At 43.2% G+C, this 12,248-nt stretch overlaps 1 protein-coding gene across 2 annotated transcripts in view; it reads right to left on the reverse strand.

Moving 5' to 3' along the window:
• LOC128877363 (cAMP-specific 3',5'-cyclic phosphodiesterase 4D) overlaps positions 1-12,248 on the reverse strand; it is a 111,721-nt gene that overhangs the window by 75,939 nt on the left and 23,534 nt on the right. For both annotated transcript variants that reach the window (XM_054124607.1, XM_054124606.1), the window contains one exon: positions 5,444-5,682. The gene's annotated coding sequence lies outside the window, so the exon portion shown is untranslated. The remainder of the gene's footprint in view (positions 1-5,443; positions 5,683-12,248) is intronic.

Here is a 12,248-nt window from a genome sequence, read left to right on the forward strand (position 1 = left end):
CAATTTTTCACTCTCACGAGCACGCCAGCCGCCCATAATCTACCAGCTTTTGCGGAAATCTGCTCGGGCGCTCGTCAAAAGGAACAGGGGTTCGTTAAAATATCATTTTTCACCTCGATTCTCTCAGGGATTCCTTTGTTTCTTCGTCTGCTTGTTATGTTTATCTCTTGTGCCTTTTTCTTTCTTTTTTTTTTTTTTTTTGAAACGGATGTCCGTAAAATTAAACATCGCGTGTGTCGAGCAGGAAGTCGCGATAAGTGGGGTTTGAGGAGAAACGTTGCAAACGAACTTCTTCTGTTTGAAACGCGAGGCGATATAATTTTTAATAATTATGTTTAAAGAACCATCAAGAATGTCGAGTATCGATCACTTACGTAACTTGATCACCGTATTTTTAATTTTGTTTTCCTCCTTGAAACTCTGGCTCCGGCCAATGTCGAAATCGTAATCGCTTCTGCTGTTCATTGTGCACTTATCGCGGCTAATCCTTACACTCGATTATATCTAATCGAACCTCGAACCTTGGACGCTCCCACGTGTAACTTGAATATTCCACCGCCTTTGTTTCAACTTTTGCAACGTTCTATCAAAGTTATCCAGATAGCAAAAATGGAGAACAGAATTTCATACAAATTACAGAGCAAAACAGAGCAGTGTCCATAGATAAGGGTTCGCGAGAGAATGTCTTCCTCTGACCATAGAGAAAAGTATTCCCAGAGCGAGAAGGGACAGCTTTCATGGGAGTCCGCTCGTAGAAAGGAACAAAAGCGTAATGATCGTTAAGATCTGGACACAGGATGATCAAAGAAGCGTGAATTGGTAAAATTTTCCATCGTGCGGTTCGTTCGAGGAAAATCCTACTCCAGGACGCAATTTCCCCAGCAAAATTCCCGCGGGTAATTGCGCCACGTTCTTTTCTTTTTCGCTTCCTCGTTATCAGTATTTCTTCGACCATGTATTCAGCGAGAAAACTCTAAAATATTAACCCCGTCGTGCCCACTTATAGATTACTGTTCTTTTTTCAACCTAGCACTGTTGCAATTATAACGGAAACGCAAGCAAAATTGGTGACGTAGTTTAGATTAAAATTTCAGTTGGCCGTTGCGAAACACTTCGTTTCGTAATCGAAATTCTAATTCGATCGAAGGTATAATGGCTAAACAGTTGTTTATCTCTCGATCTTTATATAATACGTGGGCAATCGAGTCTGCGGAACGTGGCGCCAAGTAAGGGGAACGGGGGGCGTTCTAATGGCGATAAATCGGCACGAACGATAATAATCGATGCCCCATGCCCACATAACGAATCGATTTGTACAACGTGTACCGGTGCGCGCTACGTGACTCTAACTTACAAGGAGCATCGACCAACAGTTTACGCGTAGATGAAACTTTGCACACAATCAAAGTTGTCGAAAATTTTCGACACGTATTCTTTTTAGCGACGGACACTCGTGTTTAGAAAGCCAAATCACCCTTCCAAGTTTTGGGGCTGATGAGCTAACGAAGGAATACTCAATAGAGAATTGGATATTCTGAAGGAAGGCTCGATTCTATAAATATTTCTATTGAAAGTACTTAAAAAGTTCTATTATCAGTTTTCATTTAAAGAAAACTTTTCAAATTACCTCATTTCGGTGTACTTGATCGAAAGCCCTCGTTTGCTTTGCAAACTGAAAGAACGGGAGTTCTGCAATTGCGAACGTCGACGGTTAAAGTTCATTCGTGGAAATGAAAGAATTTCCATGGGTTCTTTTATGAGGAATCTCTTTGTGAGCAAAACTCCACCAAAACATTTTCTTTCACTCGAATTACTGAATATTTAATATATATACTTCGGCGAGTTGCATCTACTCTTTGCACTCCATGGATCTATTAATTTTCTTCCTAGGAAAGTTTTTTCAATCGTTAATTAAAATATTCGGACACAATTGCTACAACGCTACATTTTTTAACCGAGAAGGTTCCCCTTTAGTTGCACGATAAATCCACCACGACACGCGCGTAAATAAAGCACGTAGTGAGTCAGTGGCGCGTCTATCAACAAAGATGAGAATCTCAGCCATCTCTGACCGACGCAAACCAGACGAAGTTTCGCGGATTTCGTTTCTCGTCTTCTCGGCTATCTTAATAGCACGCCTGTTTACTTGCACGGTGTGTACACTGCTCGTTCGCATGCTCGCATTAACTCACACCGAAGAATTGCCTTGGCGATCACTTAACGCCATTTTCAACGTAAACACGCTACCGTATCGTCGCGAAACAATGTGCTTGCGTCGGTCCATTCAGGTTCCATCGCGGAACAAACGCTCGCGAAACTCGCGCGGTTTTACCAATGAAAATATGGATTTTCTTGAAATTTCCACTCGGACGCATTCGAAACTCGGACGTTGGAAAATTTTCAACTGTGCTCAACGGCTGCAGTAAATTTCCTCGAGGGGTTTCTAAATGGAGCTCTCGCGAACATTGCAGGAAAGGTGAAACCGCAATATTTTGGTGTATTCAATTTGAACCGAAATTAAGGATTAGTATAACGATACCAGCGATGAAAAGCGCGATGGGTTCTTTAATAATTCTTTGCCCTACAACCACGAGTGAGTTCCACTCAAACGAATGCCGCGAGTTGAGAAAAATACACGTACTGGTGTGCGGAAAGGTACAACCACGAATGAAACGATTGCAGAAAGTTCGAAGACGGACAAACTTTGCACCGTGATATCTTCCGACCAGCTAGAAACTATTTTCATCGCGGCGTGTTTTCGCAGTTTCGTATTACATGTACCTCGGTCGAGAAAATACAGCGGGAAATTGATGCCGCGGAAGATGCCTGAGACCGAAAGAATGAAATCTGGCGGATAATTAGAACAAACTATAAGTTGACGTTAGTTTTATTACTCCTTATTTGTCACTTGTTACGTTCGATGACTTTCGACAGGTTATCCAAAAGTTCCATGCGATTGAAAAGGGAACAGAGCGAGGAATCGCGAATCAATAGAATGAGGACGTTCCTGTACAGACCAGACATTCGTTTACGCAGTCTACAAAGTCGTTTACCAACACGAAAGCCTACACGCTGAGATCCAAACACGTCAATTGCAAAATCTTCGAAGTCGATTTCCTCGAAAAAGAATCCTCCTTTAAACAAACCTTGCACCACATTTTCATCGTGCCAATTTCGTACGAATGATCGTCTCTCTTTCGGCTCTACACCGAACTGCAACGTCTGGATTATTATTCAACTAACTGGCGCCACTACAGCAGTGTTTTCCAAACACATTCGACCACTGCCTACCGCAGGAAGTACATTTTACGTCAAGGCTCAGTGCATACATACAGTCAGTCCCGTAAGTATTCGTACACTCTATGTCTGAACTGAATTGTTGGTTTGAATTTTTACAAAAATACTGTTCTCTAAATAAATAAAATAGAACAGGCTTTTTTCTAGTCGTCACGATCTACTCTAACCAACGTTCTAAATTAACTGACCACCAACTAAAGTTGCAAACACTATGACTTGTTCTCGCGAAGGTAGCCACTTAAACTTCTTCACCTTGACCAAACGAACAGGCCCCGCCGGAGAAGACATTTTCGCGACACTCCTCGATCGACTTTTTCTCGAGAGACTCTATTATATCTCCGCCTCGAGGAAAGACGGAGCATTTCCTGGCCGTTGAAAACCATTTTTAGATCGTCGAGGGCACTCCATTTCGCCTGACGCTTCGACTACGCGCGCTAAGAGAGAACTAACAACCGGAATACCGGCTCAGCGGCAAAAAAATCCGGCATAAATCCCGGAGGAGGAATCCATACACGTTCTCCAACCGCGGTATATTAAGAGAAAGATCTCCGACAACCGAGAGCCACGTGAACTGGATCGTCGGACTGTTGCGCATCGTCGAGCCTCGAAACGAGGACCACTGGCTGCCACAGGATTGATTTCGATCGAAAATTTCAAAAACTCTGTAATCTCTCTAGCTCTCTAGTCTTAATAAATTTTTGCTTCAATTTCTTTCTGCCTTAGAATCTATTTTATGTATTTTGTATGATATATGGATGAAAGGATAGATGTAGCAAAATTGCTCTTGTAGACCCTAACCAGAGGGTAAGGTTTAGTCAATTAAATCGTGCTGGTGGAAGATGCAACTCACCCCGGCCGTCTGTGGGGCATCACGCGCGCGAACGTTAGCATAAAGTAAGACACATGGGACAATGAGGAAGACAAATGGAGTTAATAGTTGTCAGCCCTGGAAACGAGGGGTCGAGATTGTCCCGTGCAAGTACTATTTCGAGCGGATCTCTCGCGAGCGACCTTAAACCTCCAAGACCTTAAACTTGCCTGCATGACCACGTGATTACATATGTAAAGAAGGAAGGTGAAGTTAAATTGCAAGACGTCGAGAGTACGAATACTTACGGTACTGACTGTATCTACTTTCTTTTTTATTTCGACATTATCGTATTTATCTCAAACATATTCATCAGCAATTGAGTCTATTTTAAAAATGGGTCAAAATGTAAATAAAAATATCGTCAACAAGCAATTCACTATTTCACTCTGTTTTTTAATCATACTGTTCGGGCAGGTGTAGAGCAAGAACAACTGATTCCATTGAAACAATTACAAACGATGCTCTATGTGTCGCGCACAATCTTGCCAACTATAGTGGTGCCTTCTAACTGTTGCGGTTTCTACCTCATTAGCTGTCGAGTAGTTATCCCTACCCCTTCAACGGAATCTCGCTCGCTCTCACCGTTCCACACTCGCCAATACCGTTTTCCGGTCTCATCGTCGACGTACTCAGAGGATACTGAGCTAGAGATAGATAGCGATAAATTCCTGGAACTCCTACATCCCTTGCTAACTGCATTCAGTAAATACTACCCTGGTACGTGCTTCAACAGTTGGTTCTCTTAGAATCCCAAACAATTTCAAGCAGATGACTAGATGCTCACTCACTGAACAATTTACTAACTCTTTCTTTCGTAGACATTCATATTGAAAAAACTTATTTAAATGAAATGAAGATTCAACGTTTCTAATCCATCTAGTATTCCGAGTAATAACAATAATATAGTATTGAAAAATGTCCACGAGACGAATCACGTCGATAGATCTTAAGAATAAAACCTACAGTCCGAGACATTTCTATCCTCCCTTCAGCTCATTCAAGAACCCTGCATTCATCTTTCTCTTCCATTCAGCATACTCTCGGATAAATTTACGTTTAAAGTAAAATGGGTCACTCTATGCCTAACTTTACGACCAAGAGGTAAGAATAAAAAATATGTTATTGATTACGAGGAAAGTTTTCTTCCAACGAGATGAAGTAATGGACTCCACAAAATGGAGTCGAAAATTCATCCATAACTTCCGCTGAAGAAAATTTTCTTTCTATAGGACGAAGTTAAATGAATATCGAGCAATATTTGAAAATGCGACTTACCTTGTTCCAGGGCGACAGTAATTGACGATATCCTTCGTTTCCTTTCTTCTCTTAGTGGTTGCTCGTCGTCTCTTCGATCTCGATTCCTCTTCTTGTTCTTTATTCACCACTCGACGAACTTTTCAGGAAGCAAAGTGTTCGAGGAACTAATTCTCCCTTCCGTCTCAGGCACTCATACAACGCGTAGAATTTTGTTTTCCGTGGAATCGAAGGCCATGGTTCCCGTACGATTTGACGATCTGTGAAAAGAACAGAACGTAATATACGATTAGATTAGATTAGGCACGATACTTCGAACGCGTTACGTAAACTCCTCGGAAGAAGAGCACTCGTTTAAAGATTGTGTTCGCTAAACATCTAGTTACACTGTATAGATAATTCAAGAGATAAACAAGAAGTTAAATCATCCTGGCAATTCTGGTAACTCCAGCAACAACGACGAAAATGTAAACGAGAAAAATTACGTTACGCGATTAATTACGAATGAGTTACGAATGAAAATCAGAAGCGAGACACGAGCTAAAGAGTATCTCAAAGCAACAAAACTCAAATTTTACGATGTTAAACGCAAAAAGCGTTGAGCACGTACCAGAAGTTCTTAATTGTTCCGAGCTGCGCCTTTGATAATCTCAACGTTCGAGCATACACGTTTACTCTTTAGCAGAGCTTGCCATCAATTACGTAAAACACATTTGTGTGCCCTCCGCAGTAAAAGGGTTAAGTGGGAAAGATGAAGTTGCTGCAACTCCCGAGTCAGGAGCCCTGACCCGTACATTTGATATTTCGCTTCTCACACGTCTTTGTTCGCATCCTGAAAACGATATTCATCGCGACGGAGACACTTCTACACTTCCCATTTAGTTCTAGCGAATTTAATTAAAAGTCCCGAGAAGACAGCATAATCGTTTCGCCATAGAAACTGGCGCGTGTTTCGTACGATTGAGCTGGGAACAAAATTTAAGTCGAGTAGGAAAAAGGTTTGGCTTTTAACGAGCAATCGCACGCGTGGCGAATGAAAATCTCGGGTCGTAAGCGGCATCACTGTGGCTAATTAGACTTGATGATATTTTTATTATGATAAAAACTTGCTGGGTTTTTACATAGAGTAATTGTAATTATAACTTGACATCGCATATAACGTTTTTTAAACCACAAACATTGAATCTTTTTTCCCATAGAAATGTTGCTACATAAAAAATCGTAAACGACAGATAAGGCGAAGCACGGAAGAACGCACACGTCTCGATAAGGCAGCTGGGAATCGAAGTCCAGTAAAGTAATTGGAGGTATCGTCGCGGTATCGTCGAGCAATCATCGATGTCACTTTCGATATCATGTTAAATGTAACAGAGGCGATGTCTACGGACTTGCGAACGCAGTCACGCAGTCGCTCGAACGTACCCGAGGTATGCAGAAGGAACAAGTTAATTAAGGACCACCCAGAAGCACCCTCTGCCTTTCCCCGGATGTTCCGCAGTGCACGATGGAGACGTGCCAAGAAGACACGTAAACCATGATTCTCCTCTTCGATTTTACATCCCCACGGAACACGCGGGGTCTCCGAAAAGTAAATGAGAGTAAACTCGGGTTCTCTCGAAATGAAGATTTGAAGGATATCATTTTGAAGAATCCACGACGAGAGAGATGGACGCTTAGCTAATCTAGAAATAGTTGAAAAAGTGGAAAAATGAGTTTCACGGCAGGGGATGTCCCACAGAAGCTGGTATCAATGGAAATAGAAGATTGCATGAAAGAAACAGTAGATTTTTGAAATACTTTGAAATCCGCGCGAAAATCCTTTCGTGTAAGGGTATTCCTCGGCTCCTCAAACATTCCTCAGGGTCCTCGATGGACCCATCTCCCTGCTTTTTATTCCGCGCTTAAAGAGGCGCGTCAGGGACAAAAGAAACCGCGGATGAACGCGCCAGTAGCGAACAGGATCAGCCGGCGAGGAGAATTTTCAAAGAAGAACCGACACCATAGCACACTCGCTTTCTCCAAGGATCTCCAAAATTTATCGTCTCCTATCCTCCAAGGATTAACGCCGTTTGGCGACAGCGGGTAAAGAAACATCGGGGAAGAAATTTATCGCTACCCTGGAAACAAAGTGCGAGCGTTAAATCACATCGTGACGCGGGAGTGAACACGAAATTCTTATCTGGATAAAAATTTCGTGTAACGAATAAACGACAAACACCTTTGGATGTTTCACTTTAAACGAATAGAATAATCAATAGCAAGATTATCATAAGATTCGGCAAATTTATAATTGACATAGTTGTATCTAACGCTCATTGCCTTGTCACCTCAACCTATCATAATTTTCAACTATTTATGCCTCGAGTATTATGCACTAAGGGACAGCCACCGTGCTCGTGTTAAACATCCGATCGTCTTGCCACCCGGGACATCAAAGGAGCTGTAAACTCCAACAAAGAACCCTCGAATCCAGGAACGGAACCTCGGAATCCGTTACTTGTAATCATGGCTGAATTAAGCCACGGGCTTTAGGGGCTACGGTCCAGGATCCTTCGTCCTCCAAGGATTATGTGGGAAGTTATTCCGCTTGTGAATGTTAAATCACAGTGTAAGTATTCTCGATTATCTATTTAAAACTGACCTTTGTGTTCGCGATTACTGCGATTAGGTTGCAATTGCGGGGGATTATCATATCATGTGTATGGTAGATTTTCGGCTGTTCCCAAGCTGAATCCTAAGCTTGATCAGTGAAAATGAATAGTAGAATACTCGCTCCGGGTTAATTTGCATTCATACAAATTCGGGCAACCCCCTGCAACGCGACACGCGTGAACCGAAAGAGCTTCCACTTTCGTTCGTCGGCTAAAGTCAAGTTCCCCTCTCGACGCGAGGCAACAACGGTGGAAGAACGCGAGTGACTGACACGAATTGTCCATTCAATGCGGCTTATTTGCCCGGGACTCGAGTTCGTTAGCTTCGCGAACCGGGGCCCTCCCGCCGATAAATATTTACACGTCACCGAATGTGGGTTAACGTTTTGCATATCGCCCCCACGAAGGATATTACCAGCCGTGACAAATGTTATGGATCGAGAACAGCAACGTGGATACGCGGCTACGATAAGGGCTTCCTTTCGCCCCACGGTCTTAATTGCTCGCTCTTATCACCGCGCACGATGAACCGCCCGCCTCGTTAATTTCGGCGGAGTTTCGCTCAGCCAAGTTTCCGGACAGCCGGAACGCCAACGCGGTTGTAACCAACCGAAGATAAACGAGCTTATAGTTGCTTCTAATAACGCGGAATTCGATGCATTGCTCGCGGCTACAACGGGCATCTTCTCAGACGCGAAATTCCGTGTGTGCGATGTAAACACGTTGCTGCGGTGCTCGACGAAAACGGGGATCCGTTGGAAGTTGGTGCAGGGAGCTATTGTTAGGGGTGAAGTATCGACGGCAATGTGGATGACAAAATAATTTGGGTCTTTGCCATTTTACGTACAAACGTAGCTCGAACGAGGGATTGAAATGTAGTTGTCCAGAAAGTTCGTGGCAATTTTTAAGAAAAATTCAGAGGCACATTCGAATCTTACTACTCTGCTCGGAAGTATGTGGCCACTTCCTTAATAGAAATAAATATTTAATAAAAGTTGCGAATCTATTAATATCAATTATATCATTTATGTCTCGTTGGTACGATATAAAGCGATTTATCGTCTGGTAAATGTGTATGGCCCATAGAGATGCAAAGGTGAGTCGAGCAAAGCGCGATGCAGCGCATTACGCGTAAGAACGTTGATGTCTGCATGGTGAACATCAAACGTCGTAACCTGAAATAGCTGTAGCCTTTCACGTGAAACTGCCTCCACCGCGGCATTCCAGCGAATACTTATTCACATACTTATTCAAATTCGATCCCGAGATCGATAACTAGTCCCCCGGGCTCCCGAAGGGCGGCTTTCTATTCGTCGGGAAGAGCCGTATATCTTCTGTGGCTCGTGCGTGTACACGCGTGTGCGTGGCTGGAATTCGCACAAGTGAATGATCGCAGGAAGGATTCCACGGATACCGACAATCCGGCGTCCGTATCTTTATTTCCGGCCACGAATACCTTGAAGATCCATGCGAAAGGTTACGGACGTTTCGCGTGTAGCTGCGGAAAGTAGAGGAAATAGAGGATACCTAAAATCATAGATAATAATCGAGAGTTTTAAAAATCCCAAAGTCCTAAACAGCTCTAAACGAAAGCCCTAAAGAAATAATGAGTAGAATGAACTGTTCACCTCTACCCTACAACATTTCTCGTATAAAAATTGCATTCTAAATTTAAGCAAGCATCCGAAGGTCGAACAGTATAATTCAAGATATACTTGCAAAAGTACGTCGGAAATGTTGCGAGAAATTCACTGCCAGCGATTACCATGCGGCGATCGTTGAACCGACGTAGTTTAAGGTCCGTTTCCATAGACGGTGGATGCATTTGAATTTTTATTGAGTTACCGATGCAACTTATTCGCGCACGACGCTCCTCGGCGAGCATTACACGAGTCCTTGAATCCCGACGATGAAATCCCATTCCGTTTTCTTCGCGTTTCGCCATTCTTTCGCATTCCTGGCTGCCACTTTCGGTAAACGCGTGTAAGTGACCGATTTCACATACAATCGCTTATTCGCGGGATTCTCATAAATGAATCATCGTGCATTCGCTCGGACTTTATAGGGACTGGGAACGGCGTTTTGTTTCAATGACAATTACGATCGCCTTCGATATGTATCCGTTCACCTTGGAGGATAGGAAACCGGTGCTCAAGGCCGCCTTAGGAATTTCACGGCGATCCCAACTTTCGTTGCTCGACGTTTCCGCTTCTTCGTAGCGAGCGATTTCCCTTTCGTCCGTGTGTTCGTTCCCATTCGAAAATGAATTATTAAACGATCTTACGAGCTCGTGCCTCTTATTCTATGCTTATATTTTTAAATAGAAGGATTGCGATCGCGTGTCCCTTCATTAAAAATTAAGAAAGTACTGAATTAAAAACCAAAATCCTGAAGCTCCCTTTGGTAAGCTCATTTACTTCCCACTTTCATTTTGTCGTATATATCTCGACCATTTTCTAATGGTTGGCGTTATTTCAGTGAACATATTTTCTTCGCGTAACGGTGTCGGTAACAGGTGAGGAATTATATATCAATGTCACTGTTATCGGCGAGGAACCTTTTTCATTGCTCGTTTACTCGCGGCCGCCGTGGAACGCAATGCATTCAATCTTGCTCCGACTCCAATACTCTGTCCACCCTGTAAATACGGTCGTACGTCTTGCCGCCGCGAGATGAAAATATTCGAGTGTGAATTCCTGCCCTTGGAACGCGTAATTTCAATGTTGGCACGAACTGAAACGAGCGGAAACGTTGCAAGACTCCTACCGTCTCGGGTGGAAAAATCCAGCCACTGTTTGCAGTTTCTTCTGCAAACTCATTTAAATATATTCTTTATGAATGACCTGTAGCGTATACGTAGGCATACCAATAGCGTATAAAACGTATATTTTCCTCTTCCAGTTTCGCAGAACATGCGCATAGGTAAAGTGTCCTATTATTTCGGTCCGCGTCGTAGCTGTTGGAATTATCATGGTACTAGGTTGACGAAGATTATGTCTCCGTCCAATTCCTATCCCGTCTCCAGTGGAATTTCTCAGTATTTTTATTTTCGTGTATCGCGATAAAAATAAAATTCGAGCCGCCGGTGGCTCTTGGTTTTGGAGCACGCGAAAAACTATCGACTGTTTCCAAGCTAAAAAGACACGATCTTCGCGTGGCGTTTCTTCGAAGTTGGGATGAAAACATTTCTGACTGGTATTATCGACCTTTGCGCCGAATCAAGTGTCGTAAACGTAAACTAAATACAGACGATAGCCAAACGAAACGAGACAATTAAGCCAGCCGGAAGTCGTACGAATAGCTGCTCAAAATGTAATTGACACACAATGGCGCACACACGATTCGCCTACTCTCTTAATTACATTCCAACGTCGCGCCCGATACGTACGTATCTAGCATAACTCTCGACTTCCACTCCGGCTCCTGAACTTGGAAATAGGCTTTATGTTTCCGCGGCTACGGTCAAATCTACGCGACTAGACTTTCCGATGAAACAATCACGCAAGAATGTTTCCAAGTTCTTCAAACTGCAACAACAAAATAGAAAATTTCTATACAAATATCGTGCTATAAAAGGACCTTAATGTTCTACATATGCAAATACTTTATTACAAAGCGAAATTGATTTTCCTCCCCGTACCACGGTACCCCGAATACGACTCAGCGCCATAAGGTTGAAACGTTGCAATACGAGGGCTGGATACGGTTAAATTAAACGTGTGCTTTACTCTGATAAAATATTGCCCAGCTCCACGCGTAGTTTCGAGAAAAATCGACGGTGGATTTCTAAGGAAGGAGTGTCTCCAACGAATTCGGTCGTTGGACAAATTCGAAGGCATTACGAGCACTCGTTGCTCGCGATTTGTCGCGTACCGAACGATATTACGCGGTCGAGCCGTACAGAGAGAGCGCGTCGAATCTACGATGTAACGACGGAAAATTCCTTATCTCTCGTCGAGCACCGCGTTTCTTAAAAATCAAAGGCCGACGGCGTCGCTCGGTTAGAGAAACGTGGATAGACGAGACAAAGACAGCCGCCCCAGCGACGCCGTTTCCAGAGATGGGCAAAATTCTTATCTCGACAAAAATCTCGAGCGACGTACAAAAGATAAACAACTGCTCGTTCGTCGCTGTTTGATGAGAAAAAGTTAGACGCAACGAGACACGAAAGTAAC

The sequence above is a fragment of the Hylaeus volcanicus genome, chromosome 5, assembly GCF_026283585.1.
Source record: "Hylaeus volcanicus isolate JK05 chromosome 5, UHH_iyHylVolc1.0_haploid, whole genome shotgun sequence".
Classification (NCBI taxonomy): Eukaryota; Metazoa; Arthropoda; class Insecta; order Hymenoptera; family Colletidae; genus Hylaeus; species Hylaeus volcanicus.